Here is a 13,692-nt window from a genome sequence, read left to right on the forward strand (position 1 = left end):
AAATTGGCTTTACCAAAAAAAGAAGGCAGAGATTAAAATATTTTGGGAATGATAATTAGTCTTTGTTTTTGAAAATGTATTGTTAGAGGAAATTCGTATATCTGTTGCGTCAGTTTTGACAAGGTATCAAAGTATAATGGAAATTGTACAGCTTACCTTTTGAAACAACCTTCGTGGCACGCCTCTTTAACGACCCTTCCAACAGAAGAGACGTTATGAGGGTCTGAAATAATTCCCTCTAATAATTGAGCTACCATTGCAATTTCACAAGGGTTATAAAGCTTAGCAATATAGGAACTTTTATACATATTTAATGAAACATATTCATAGCAAGGGCCTATTAAAATTTATTTTATTGTTGTCGCAAGGCCCCTCGACTGTGCCGGTGTAATTCTACCTTAAAGTGGCTAAAATGTATACCACAGCCATAACGTCAGAATGTTTGGGTTAATTTAGGGCTGTCATTTCAGATCGTCGCAAATTCAAACTAAAATCCATACAAGTGTGTAGAAGCAAAAGTGGATGAGAGGAAAAGTATGAAAATGGCCAAAAGTCGCGAGTCATCAGAGTTTCGCCGTAGTTGACCGTTTTATTGGCGTAGCTATACTGGGCCTGTTCACTCCCTTTAAAAAAGTCTTGTGTTAATTCGCGGTTACGCGGTTACCGTCGTCTGCTATTTTGTATGCTAGAACTTCCTCGATTTGTGTTTGTAGTCAGGACAGAGTCGCTGGTAATGTTTTAAAAGGTATTTGAAGGAATAATATGGATTTAAGAAAGGTTATCGAAGCAATAGAAGAGCACATAAAACTAGATACGTTTAAAATAAATCTCGGCAATTTAGCTATGGTGATTCGCGTGATCGAGTGGGTTATGGTTAAACCAAGGAGCATAAATGTCTGAACTACTTTCAGTCGCGAGTTTGCAAGTCCATCAGTCACTAGTAAACTAAATGGTTATTGGCGAAACTTTGATGTCCGCGTTTTTTAACACAGGCTCTATGGCCATTGTCATACTTTCCCTCTCATCCACATTTGGTAGAAGTATTTAACCAGTTTACTAAATAATAGTCACAAAAGAAACAGTGGTCAAAGTGGATAAATTGTGCAGAGATGTTTTATGTTGGCAAATTTAAACCAAAAGTCCAATATTCTGTCTATAGGGTATAGTGAACGAATAAATATAATACCACCTAAGGTATTTTATGTGGTAGGTGTTTCATATTACTTGACGCCATTGTCCAAGATGGCTAGGGGCTGGATAAATCTTTCTTAAATTAAAAGATCCCGTTTCTACAGAATCGTAAAAATAGAAGCTAGTACTCATACAAATACAATGGCGCTACGCGGCAGCACTTAACAATGTCTTACCAAAGGATAGTGACGTGCGCAAGGTACAGTGGAAGAGTTTCAGTGCCGCAGGTCGCCCATCATCATTTCTACCCATTTCTCCCTGGTATCATCCTAGCATATTTTACTGGGAAACGTCGTCTGCTTATACTTTGGCTCCGCCAACAATAGTCGTATAACGTGACTTCTAGTGGTTAAAAATGGAATTCATGAATCTATTTGGCTAATTAAAATAATTCACTATACAATAGGCAGGGGTTGAAAACCAAAACGAAAAAAAATGCCATATAATTTTAACTATTTTTGGATTAATTTTTAAACTATCGCCTCTAGGAACTTTTCCTGACTTAAAAATATATTTAACTTTCACTTCTGATATTTCTTTCAATAGTTACTCTAAATATGTGGTTTTTCTTGCTCTGTAATGAATTATTTATTTACCTTACCGTATCCATCACTGAAAGATGGATTGCCCGAGTTTTGAAATGATAAACCATAACCACCACGAGTAGGGACTTCGCTACGTCCAACGTTTTTTATTACATTAATCTATTTTTGATAATGTATGAAATGGCATGCGAATAGTTACTAAGAAAAACACGTGGAGACGAAAATATATTTGAATGGATATAAAGACTAACAGTCCTTCAATTACAGGAACATCTGCCTTCTTTTCATATATTACTGTATGAATACGTGTACACCTCTAATCATAAGTTCATAAGATATGTTCCATAAGTTTGTCACTCATAACTGAGAGCTTGTCATGAAGTGACGTAGGTGAAACGTCGTAGATTCTCGCCTGTCAAAGTCTTAGTACAGGCTAAATAGGAAGATGGGCTGCAAAACCGGATGTAGCCAATTCTCGTGTCGTTCTCGAACTAGCTCTCAGTAAGTCTCTAGCATTACGAAGTATACAAAGTGTCATACTTATGGAACATATCTTATAAACTTATGCTCTAATTTATTGAAAATATGATATTTAAATAATGCATGTTTTTGAGACTTGAAGCAAGAGACCCGGCGTGGGCCACGTGGCCCCTTAGCCCATCGGGACATTTTTTACTTTTTTGAAAGATGGCGGCAAGTTTAACCCGTCTAGGCTATAATTAGAGCTCGGCATTTTCTATCCATTATCCACAAATTGGTGGATAACCGATTATTTATAAACAAATTTGTGGATTATAATACGATTTAACATGTAAGTTCTGTGGATAATTTTCGGGTATGGACTATGGATAAAGATAAAATAAAGTGGATAATTGATCGAAAATGCCGAGCTCTAAATATTAAAGAAATCGCTCGAGGAAGATTTTTACATTTTTGGCTGACATTTTTCAAGATGGCAACGGATTGCGAAAAAGCTTTCTTAGTGCATGCGTCCCTGTAACCTTTCTGCCAACCTTCTAGGTTAAGCGTATTCAACTGGGTGTTGATTATCTGTCCGTCAATAGGGCATTTTACTTGCTTATACAAGTAAAAGTCTCTACGGGATAAATGGCTCTCTCCTGGTTTATATTGTTTGAGGCCTAAGTTCTCTTCCTGTTTGTACACCAGTTTTGTTTCGTAGCTAGTCTTGAAAAAAGGGGCATTTAAACAAATCCTATTCGAATATATTCTCAAGAGTATAGTTTAGAAAAAAGTGAATAAAAATTTCTTCAGAAATGCGAGCCTTGAAAATGTTATCTCTGTTAAGTAATCTAATCTTAAACTGTTAACCTTTTATTATATTACTGCTATAAAATATGACAATTTAATACGTTGCTATAGTGAATCTATAAGGGAAGTAAATCATTAGAGAAAATGTGTCGGAAACGTAACACTTAATTGGACCTTCCGATTTGAAGCTAATTGCTTGATAATCTGATAAACACTTTTAAAATTTATTTATTCCGTTTTATAAAGGGAGTATAAACATATTAAAGAAAATCATGTGCTATATACGGGAAGCCACAAAATAATTTCTTTTGTTAAGTAACTAGCGCCTTCCAGATTTAACACTTATAAGGGTATCCTAATGACAGCTACGGGTAATTAGGTGGTCCACCCAATTTTTTGGTTTTCATACTCCATAGTATTAGTCCATTTCAGCGACGCGTGTGTCTTAAGAATTTCGCGTAGTTTTCTGCGGGAAAAAAATGATCACGTGATCGGCCGCCATTTATGGAGAGAAGGATTTTGTTTTTGGCATAGCTAACTTGATCACGTTCGCTTGGTGACTGGTCATCGTCACTCGGAGTGGTAAACCGTATTCTTACTATTTTCTTCCACGTTTCCAATTTAAATAAATACTCTGAAATTAAGCCAATTAATATTTGCTACAAAAAAATACTGTACAACCTTTACGGATGTTCTATGTCTGAAAACTTATAGAAAAGCAGTCCAAAATACTTGGTAAGAGCAGCTTATGTCCGTTAGTGTCGTATTCGAGTTGGCTATGGTACCACTAAATGGACTCCTCCTGAACGTTACCTTTAAAAAATTCATGGTGATAGTGGTTGGAAACGCAAGAGACCTATAAAATTACAAATACGATTGTTAGACACTGTCTCTGGTGCGCACACACAACGATGCTCGAAAGTACAGACTTTCGTGAGAGGGTTGCGATAATTAGGGCACACTGAAGTGTATTTTGCCAAAAAGTGAGATGGAAGACCTAATTTTGCCTCTCCTAGTTACATTATAGAAATGGTCTATAGGGATAAACATAATTTCGTTACTGAAGACCGTACACGGGTAAAGGAAAGGTTAGAAACAGCAAATGACCGTCGTTATCCCTTAACCTCTCCCATGGATCTTATTCCCTCAAGCTTAAGGGCATATGAAGGTCCAAATGTTTTGACGCATAAAGTTAAACCCTTCACTGTAGAAAAACGCCGTTAAATTTGAATAATAACTAGCATTTGTTAACGCCTGAAGCTACCACGTATTTGAAGCAATAAGCACCTCGACAGAGCGCCTTGCGGGCAAAAAGAGATGAGGGATTGGTGGTACAATATTAAAATGTGAAATACCGCGTGCTTGAAACGTCTTCCATTAATCCACAGTCAATATAACTCTCACTTGTTTGTTCAAGAGATTTACTTTGCAATAACTGCGAGTAATAATCTATTGTAGAACAAAGTAATAGCTTCTTTGTTTCCAAAGAGCACGTTTTGCGCTTTCACCTATATTAATATTATATATTTGGCTTACCCACTCTTCTAATTTGTTGGTTAAGCGATGAAAATTAAAACCAGAATTTCCCGATTACCTGTTCTAATAATAAAATGTTACTATACCGTCTGTGCCTCGAAATTAATTAATATTTTAAAATTTCATCGAATTCATCTTATTCTAATATTTGAGAAAGTGCACAGGTTGTTTGTTAGTCAAAATTGAGGGGCAAAATTTTGTACACATGATTTCTCATTTCTGGGTTTTTATGTGAATTCCGTTGATTACTGAATGAATTCCTTGATTTCTGTGATTACGATTATTTAAGGTATTTCCATAATCTTTACACTGATTTCCCGTTATTGCCGCATGATTGCTGTTTGAATGCCAATGAATTCCGGTGATTTTTTTGGTGAATGCCTTGATTACCACTGGATTCTTCGTGAATTTCGATTGCAGTGATTATAGAGGGATTATTTTTATTTCAACTGATTACGACTTTAATTTTGGATTTTCGAATTCCTCGATTGATTATGTGTGATTATTTCACGAAATGTGTGGTTACTGAGGTGGTCACTGGTAAAACATTATTTCTGATTTTCTCAACATTTCATGTGATATCGTACATTTCTGATTACCTTTGATTACCCACAAGAATGACTGTGATTTCTGATGACTTTCTTAGAATTCTAGAAACCAAGTAGTAGATTTCTGCGGTTTAGTACACCTGATTATTCAAGTGACTAACCCCTCGGTCACAATTCGATACCAAAATTGGCCAAACTAAATGGTTGATATCAGGAACACTAAAGGAAGGTTTTAGGAGAGGTTTGGTTGACTTACTCAAAGTTGGGTCCGCGAACCCTTAGTCATTAAGCCTGTATAAATCGCCCAATTCCAGACCCTTAACATTATATCTTGATGGATAACCCCTAATTAAGCCTGGTTTAATTGAATTTTAGAGCTGTAAATATTTACTCCCTAAAAAATAACATCTTCTAGATATTTCATAGGGGTGGAAACAAAGACAATTTAATGCCTACTAGTGCACCTCTTTCTGATGTCCAATCCCTTAGAACATCAGTGCAGAGCAGGGTACATAGCTAGTTAAAAATATTAATGAAAAACATAAAATATTCAGGTTTAATTAGAGAATTAAATAAATATTAGCTTCATCAGATAATTGCAAGGAAAAGGACAAAGCTATACAGGTTTTTTATTTTTATTCGAAAAAAATATAATATAATGAATAATTTACAGTTTAATTATGTTTCTACCTACAACTGTACATGAGCCAATACTTTAGACTTCTCTGTGAAGTAGATGACGTTTTAGCTCAGGTGGCTATATAACTACAGTCCTCTCAGAACACAACGCCATGATCTGCTTCACAGAAACCTAAATCCTTTATGTTTATTGATCGTATCTTACCAGGAGTTCATAATAACCCCCCCTTCGGGGGGGAAGTACGAAACTAGTTAAAAAGCCCGTAACAACAAAGTTTCGCCGTAAAGCTCAGCGGATTTATACACCGCTTAACTCCCAAAGAAATAGTTACCCCACGCGCATTAATTTCCCATATTCCGGGTTTGCACTATTTTTATCTTGTGATTTTGGGAGCGAAAATGGCTCGCGAGTCGCGTCTTTCGGCGCTGTCAGCCGCGGTGTACATTAAGCCTTGGCTAAGAAGTTGGCTTTGCGATGGTTTCTAGTTTTCTACAAAACATTTAAACGATCGTCAATGATGTTTTGTTGTGATATGTGTGAGTGAGAATTCCGTGGTTAAATTAAAACGGTATGGACAAATTTATTCGCAGTATCTTTAATATAAGAATACCATCGTGTTTCTACGTCCACATACTCGCCATTTTTCTTAACGACGGAGATCCCAGGCTCCCAGCCAAGTTTTGGAACGAAAACCAAGGAGTATAGATACTACTACAATCTATTGTAAAGTTGTATGTCCATCAACAGGCTAGTCCTTTATATGCGCAACGACAAAACCTTGTTGTTCGCGATTTTTACCATTAGCTCTATGGCAAGTTTCGTACTTCCCCCCCGAAGGGGGGTTATTATGAACTCCTGATCTTACTTAATTATTTACATAGATTCATGTTTTCAAGTTAAAGTATTCATAATTAAAATTTCATAAGCCTTTTAATTTAAGAAGGCAAAAATGATGAATAGGTCAACGTTCTGATATCAACGTATTGATCCTAGTCGCTTCACCAATGTATTTAATTGCTCCTTACTTCACCATAACTGACCATTTAAACCAGTTAATACCCGCATGACGTTGAAAAGAGAGGGAGTTTCAATTTGTAATAAATTTAATGGCGTTTCTGTTTGATGGTCAGCACCTTATTAGTGGTATCGTTCAGACGTTTTACAGGCGTAAGATGAAACGAACACGCGAACAAAAGAAATTAATAACAGGGTCCGAAAAAGACAGATAAACGTTTCCATAAAGCTCAGTTCTGCCTGCCAAATTAAGAATTTCTATTCTTATCCGGTAAATTTGGCAATTTCAGGTGTAACCTTTTTATTTCAAATTCACTCCCCGATTAAATTTTCCCTCTGCACTTCGAAGAGGAAAATTTCCTTTTAAAATTACTTCCTTTTTTTAAAAAAAAATTTGAATTAGTGTCTTGTTCCAAACTGTCAATCCTAAAATAATTTTAATGCTAATCGATTTTCTTACTTTTCCTTTTATCACCAGAAAATTTAATTATACAGAAAAGCCGGTTCTTTTATTTCAAAGACCCCTCGCATTTCTTGAATAAATTTTAGATTAAATCTTTCAATTTGATAGATTACACGTCTTTTGTAGTTTACTTGAAATTTCGTGTGGGCTAAATTGGAGGAAGCTTTTATACCATATCGCTTCAAAGAAAAAGAAATACTGCTATTACTTTAACGAGTGACAGGCTCCAACTTCATTGCTGAAGAAAGTCCTTTGTTCATTTAAATTTATTTTTATCCTGCAGACGTTTTACTTGATTAAAACATAATTAAACTCTTTTTTTGGTCAAATTCTTATTGATTTAGGGTCTATAATTCAATTTAGTAAAGCATTTAGACTAGATTAAATTCTAACAGGAATACACGAATTTCTTCAACTTGGAATCTTTAAGAAGCACTTGGGTCCATACTAATATCTTTTTGAAGGTAAGGGGAAGGGCTTAAAATCTTGTTGTATCGCAGGCTCCTTCTTCCTCGCTTTTCATTGGCTAATCACATATATATGACAACGGTCGGCCCTAGGTTTACACGTTCAGAACACGCAATGAGAACGTTTTTACACTCACAGGTCGAGAGAGTCGAGCTCCGTCAATATCAGGTGGTTTCTAAGATCAAATACATTATGCAATACGTCAGTTGTGAAGGTTTCTTTACCTCCTCCCCTTTAACTCAAGCAGAAAGGCCCAGAAAATTACCTGTTCAAGATTCCAAGTAGATGAAATCTATGTATACTTGACTCCATCGTTAGACCAATCCAACAAAAGGAGGTAGAAAACCTAAGTATTGGGACATACAATGGAGCTGATACATTGCCGTACTTACGCGCTCTCGTGATGCAATAAAACTACAGTACAGCCGTCAAAAGTTGAGAGGATGGCAGAATTTTACCCCCATAACTCTCTCTCTGCAGTCTCTCTTAGTTACACGGTCTGCTATACCCAATAAAAATTCAACCCTCACAATGACCAATTGATCTGTTCACGTTTCAACATTTAAATTTCCGAAAAAAAATCCTAGGAACTGTTTCTGAGATTTGACTAAGAGATAAATAATGCGCAACGCATTTTATGTTGTCCGCAAATACGTGTGCATATATGTAACAAAAGAAACATTTGTTTACATAAATAAAATATCTGCTCAGTACACTGCTATTATTCAGTTTCTTTGAACTGTTCCAAGGAATAAAATATCTGCTCAGTACACTGCTATTATAAAGTTTCTTTAAACTGGTCCAAGGAATAAAATATCTGCTCAATACTCTGCTATTATTCTGTTTCTTTGAACTGGTCCATGGAATAAAATATCTGCTCAGTACACTGCTATTATTCAGTTTCTTTGAACTGGTCCAAGGAATAAAATATCTTCTCAGTACACTGCTATTATAAAGTTTCTTAGAACTGGTCCATGGAATAAAATATCTGCTCAGTCACTGCTATTATAAAGTTTCTTAGAACTGGTCCATGAAATAAAATATCTGCTCAGTACTCAGCTATTATTCAGTTTCTTAGAACTGGTCCAAGGAATTTATATTTAGAAATCAACCCTTGGTGTAAAATTTATTCACCTACACACATCGATTCTAACTAGAGCATTGCGACAGAAAAAAATGGAAACTAAAAACACTCAGCATCCTGACCTCCTGGGTTCTCTCAAGATATAGTGAATTGGAAGGGAAGCTTTTCTAACTCACTCTTTCAACTTTAGTTCCATCGAAAAGGTCTATGGAAAGCCCACCGGCGAAAGATTTTGATGTTATAGTTGAATCACTGCACAGAAGAGGGAGCCGTCTAAGTGACAAATGGCGCGAATACCTGGATTGAAATTTACATTTAGAACGGTTAATTAGAGCACAACCATCCAGCCAGCCTTGAGCCTTAAGAACCAAGCTGTCAGTCATTTTATTCTATCAGGCGTGAAAGTTAGTTATAGCAAGAACGAATTCAGGATACATAAGAACGTTGAAACAAGGCAATGCTGGCGCCATGAAGTCGTACTTTTCATAATATGAGGGAGGAGCCTATATTTTTGGGAATATTCTAGCGCCCTCTAGAGTCTAGATTATCATTCATTTATTTTGCGTTTGCGTTTCCGAGTTCCGACAGTGACGGAAAATGGAGTCTCCCAGGTGCCAGGTCTAGACTCTAGAGTGTTGGGGTCGGTGTCAACAACAAAAATGTTAAAATAGTTTATGATAAACTGATATTTTAAAAAGAGTTATAAAGAATCTTGCTTTTTCTATTAGGTAGCCATATTTATGAGAGAAAAAGTCAGTACAACGGATTTCTCAACGCCAAGGCTTAAAGCCAGAGAAGCTGAATGCGATACTAGCCACTTTAAATGATCTATAACCCACCGATGGCGCTAAAAACGGTGTTTAAAGCGTTACCTAGAACGAAGCCGGTAACGTTTTTCGAAAGAAGTATGACTTCACGGTACCAGGGGACAATGTTACCATTCCACGTTCTTTAGGTATCCTGAATTCGTTCTTGGTTATAGCTTGAAGGCCCAATTTTCATGGAGACAATACAAGGATGACAAAACCTATCCCCGAATATATTGCGATTAAATAGGGTCGTGATAAGAGCCGCCACCTATGGAACATGATTGTAAACAGTTTTCTTCTACATACCTAATGCACGTGGAGCGGCTGTAGCCGTTTTGAACTAGGTAAAATTCGACACAGGACGGAATAAACAGGGGAAATCTGTAAAATACTTGTTAATTCACCGTATGGTGGCAGACAGCACACGTGATAGTAGGGGGATATGGTGAAAAGATAGTTTTAAATGGAACTGAAACATTGCAATAGTAAAATGAGCATAAGTGTAAAATATTTCAAAAAGGGCCAACGACCCTAACCATCATCAAAATAAGGTATTAAAAATGGCCTGTACCTTCAATATGATTTGAATTATTATGATAAGTTACGTAATACACATGCACTAGACATCTAGTTATTGATTGGTGAACAACTACATCTGTTGCAGTAAATTGTAATATTCAAACTGCAAAGCAATACCAGCACAGAAAAGCCTTCATAGCTATTTTAAGAAGAATTGTTTTTAATACCCTGCAATCCTCTTACATTTTAGGGCCGAAAAGGGGAAAGACCATATTATTAGAGGATATAGCTATGCTGTATTCTTCCACGCGGTGTATTATTAGTCGTTAGAACCACGTAAGCTATGTTCACACTTGCATGGGAGTAGGTTGGAAACTCGTTTGCCCAACTTGGTTTGAAACAACTCTTTATAACCAGTTCGAAGCGATTTCAACAGCATCGGTTCACACTTCAAGACGCTTCAGTTTGTGCTGTCTGCTTATGCTTTCTTTAATGCTGTCTGCTAGGGCCAGTGTAACTACAATTAGGACTGGTCTTTTCCCAGGTGAAATATCCCTGAAAAACTAGAAAAAAGCCTCCAAAACCGCTTTTAGTTGGTTCGCGAAGCAACATCAAGAAACCGCTTTTGTGATTAGCTTCTCGAGTATCAGTTTTGTTCACACCTAAGTTTGGAAGCATTTTGAATCGCTTCGAACCGGTTTCCCATGCAGCTGTGAACATGTCTTAAGTATAAACCCTCTACTATCATATAAATCGCTGAGAATGCTGAGCGACCTTGAACGTCGATGATAGGGGACAGTTAACGAAAATTAATGTAATCTATATAAAGTGCTAAAGTCAATTAATTGGGATTTTGTTTGATCTCCGTCAAATTCTGAAACTTAGATCAGTTCAAATGTGTTTGGAGAAAAGAAAAAAAAATAGATAAAGAAAGGAGTCGTTCTTCTCGATTTGTCCTTTTTTCGAACATCTCTTATGTCAATTCATTGGAACCTGGGAATTGCGTTCCATTCTCTTTTATTGTGTTCCAGCTCGTTTCGGTGTAGACGCCAAGTGCGAAATTGAAAACTTTTCTAAAGCCACTCGTATTACCCACCTATATTCTTTTTTATAACTCTATAGGGTTATCATCAGACAAACCCTTTTATTGTCCGTTAACATTACCGACGGAAAAATTCGGTATACTAAACTTTAGACCTATGAAACTGAATGTAAAGCTAGAAATAAGTGAGAATCCTCTAATTTCATTAGTAATTATCAATTACAACAGATTTTGTAAAATTAGTCATTATGGGAACACACTTGAAAGTTACAATATTTCTCTGGCTCTGAATTGTCTTGGGCCTTTAACGGTTGTACATTTATGGTTAATTTTCTATTAATTGTAATTGCTCATTTTCTAATTAGAACTGTATTTTCCAACCGCTGTGTCAAGAGATTTAAAAATTAAACTATGTCGAGAAATTTTCAGATCACCTTTAAAATTTCTGTTTATAAAACGACATACTGAAAAATTTATTTTAAAGAAAAAACTCCCTGTTCTACACATTATACCTTACGTTTTTTTAATATTTTCCCTTCTATTTTCGAAAAACGCCGTTCTTTGAAGTATTTAAGCTGGATTCCCACTCGACGGAAAACACGATGGAAACCCGGCAGAAAGGGGTTCGACCGAAAAATCTTTACGCCGAGCCCGACGGAATTTCCGTTCGGCCGGGCGTAAAGCTAGATTCCCACTTGACCGAAAAAACCCGGCGGAAATCACGCAGCCGACGGTAGAAATTTTAACTTACGTCGGCGTCCAGCGGTAGACCGTTCACACTACGACTGAACTTTTAGTTTGGCGGTAGATATTTTTGGGTCACGTGACAGATTTGAGTGGTTTCCACAACATCTCTTTCGCACTCTGAATTGGTATCTTTGTCCCCTTGTCGCTTCGATCGTACAATAAGGGATATTTTCTAGCCTCCTCACTAAATTCTTTCCTATTAACATCTAATCTATTTTTACTTCCATTAGTTTCATATTTCTTTCTTGGTGGCATGTTTAAGCTATGCCTTGGTCAACCACAAAAAATGGTGGCTATAGCATCTATCTCGCGTATGCGTGCGCTCTTGAAATTTATGACGTAGTCAGTAGGATAATTTCATTGGCTTAGACACCGGCGTAACGCCGAACACGACCGAAAAAATAGAACCCCTTTCTGTCGGGTTTCCGTCGTGTTTTCCGTCGAGTGGGAATCTAGCTTTAAAGTTGTGTTCTATTTTTTCGGTCGTGATCGGGCTTACGCCTGTGTCTCAGCCAATGAAATTATCCCACTGACTACGTCATAAACTTCATGAGCGAACGCATACGCGAGATCGATTGATAGCCGCCATTGCTTTTGTCGGAAACATGCCACCAAGAAAGAAAAATTAAACTAATGGGATTAGATGTCAATAACGAATTTTCTATTGAAGAGGTTAGAAAATATCCTCTTTTTAATTTTACACGGAATTTTAATTACGGTAAAATTTAAGAAACGGCACCAAAACCCCTGTCCCTGTCCCTGTCCCGGACGCGTCCGCGAAACGAACGCTTACGATAAGAGAGGGAAACCGGTCGCGTCCGCGAAACGTACGCTTACGATGAGAGAGAGAGATCGCTAGCGTACGGCGGTGGCGATACGAAGCTCCGCGTAGAGAGAGAACTGCCTGCCTGGTATATTAGTGAGAGGGGGAAGAGGGAGAGGGGGCATCCCGCTCGGAGAGAGAGGAAAGAAAGGTAGTTTAAATCTCGCGGGCTTTTTTGAGTGAAGGGAAACAAGATGATAATTTTCGTGCACTACTGCACTTTGTGCGCGTGATACATCAGAGATTATGCTGGATGGTTAGGTTAGGTTTCGTAAAATAGAGGGGACGCTTTACGGTCATAGTGATTTCTGGTTTAGGGGATCCAGGATTTTGTTTAAATACATTATTTGATTCGTATGGTTTTTAAAAATTATACTTTAGTGGGGTGCACAATTTAGTTTCATTAATATTATTTGAAATGTGACGTTATTAGAAATTAAAGGGATACACGATTGTGTTTCAGAAATGTTTTTAGTTGTACGATTTATTGGAAATCAACTATACGGGGGGGTCACGTGAGCCGTGTAAAATTACTATTAAGGCCCAGCCCTTGGGCCATCTTGTTTACTATCTAAGCGACAAGGGGACAAAGATACCAATTCTGAGTGCGAAATAGATTTTGTGGAAACCACACATATCTGTCACGTGACCCAAATATCTACCGCCAAACTCAAAATGTTTTCGGTCAAGTGGGAATCTAGCTTAATGTTATGTTTAAGTTATTATTGACTTTCAAATAATTTCACTGTCTGTAGGAGTCTAGTCTGGTGACCTTGTTTAACGAACGCTATAAAATCATATTTTCAACAAACATTTTGTTCGTATAGGACAAATCAAAATTTAGAAATTCTAGAAAATGAAGTTCTCTGAAATCCAAAAACAAAATCACATAGATGTATTTATTATCAGGCAAAAGATTCACTCCGTCAAATGACTCAAATTCAAAGGAGGAAAAGAAGAATTAGAAGAATATTGATGACTGTCGAAATCAAAT

At 36.9% G+C, this 13,692-nt stretch overlaps 1 protein-coding gene and 1 long non-coding RNA gene across 2 annotated transcripts in view; one reads left to right on the forward strand and one right to left on the reverse strand.

Moving 5' to 3' along the window:
• The window catches only part of LOC149708846 (uncharacterized), a 159,359-nt gene that overhangs the window by 79,725 nt on the left and 65,942 nt on the right, over positions 1-13,692 (forward strand). The gene's annotated exons all lie outside the window — the stretch shown is intronic.
• On the reverse strand, positions 7,489-12,132 carry LOC149708850 (uncharacterized). Its single transcript, XR_016381227.1, has 3 exons — positions 8,935-12,132; positions 7,940-8,020; positions 7,489-7,849 (listed from the first exon to the last, which is right to left on the reverse strand). It is a non-coding gene; the product is annotated as an uncharacterized LOC149708850 (long non-coding RNA).

This window comes from Phalangium opilio, unplaced genomic scaffold (genome assembly GCF_054372755.1).
Source record: "Phalangium opilio isolate 3A_F unplaced genomic scaffold, DU_Popi_V2 ptg000013l_1, whole genome shotgun sequence".
Lineage (NCBI taxonomy): Eukaryota > Metazoa > Arthropoda > Arachnida > Opiliones > Phalangiidae > Phalangium > Phalangium opilio.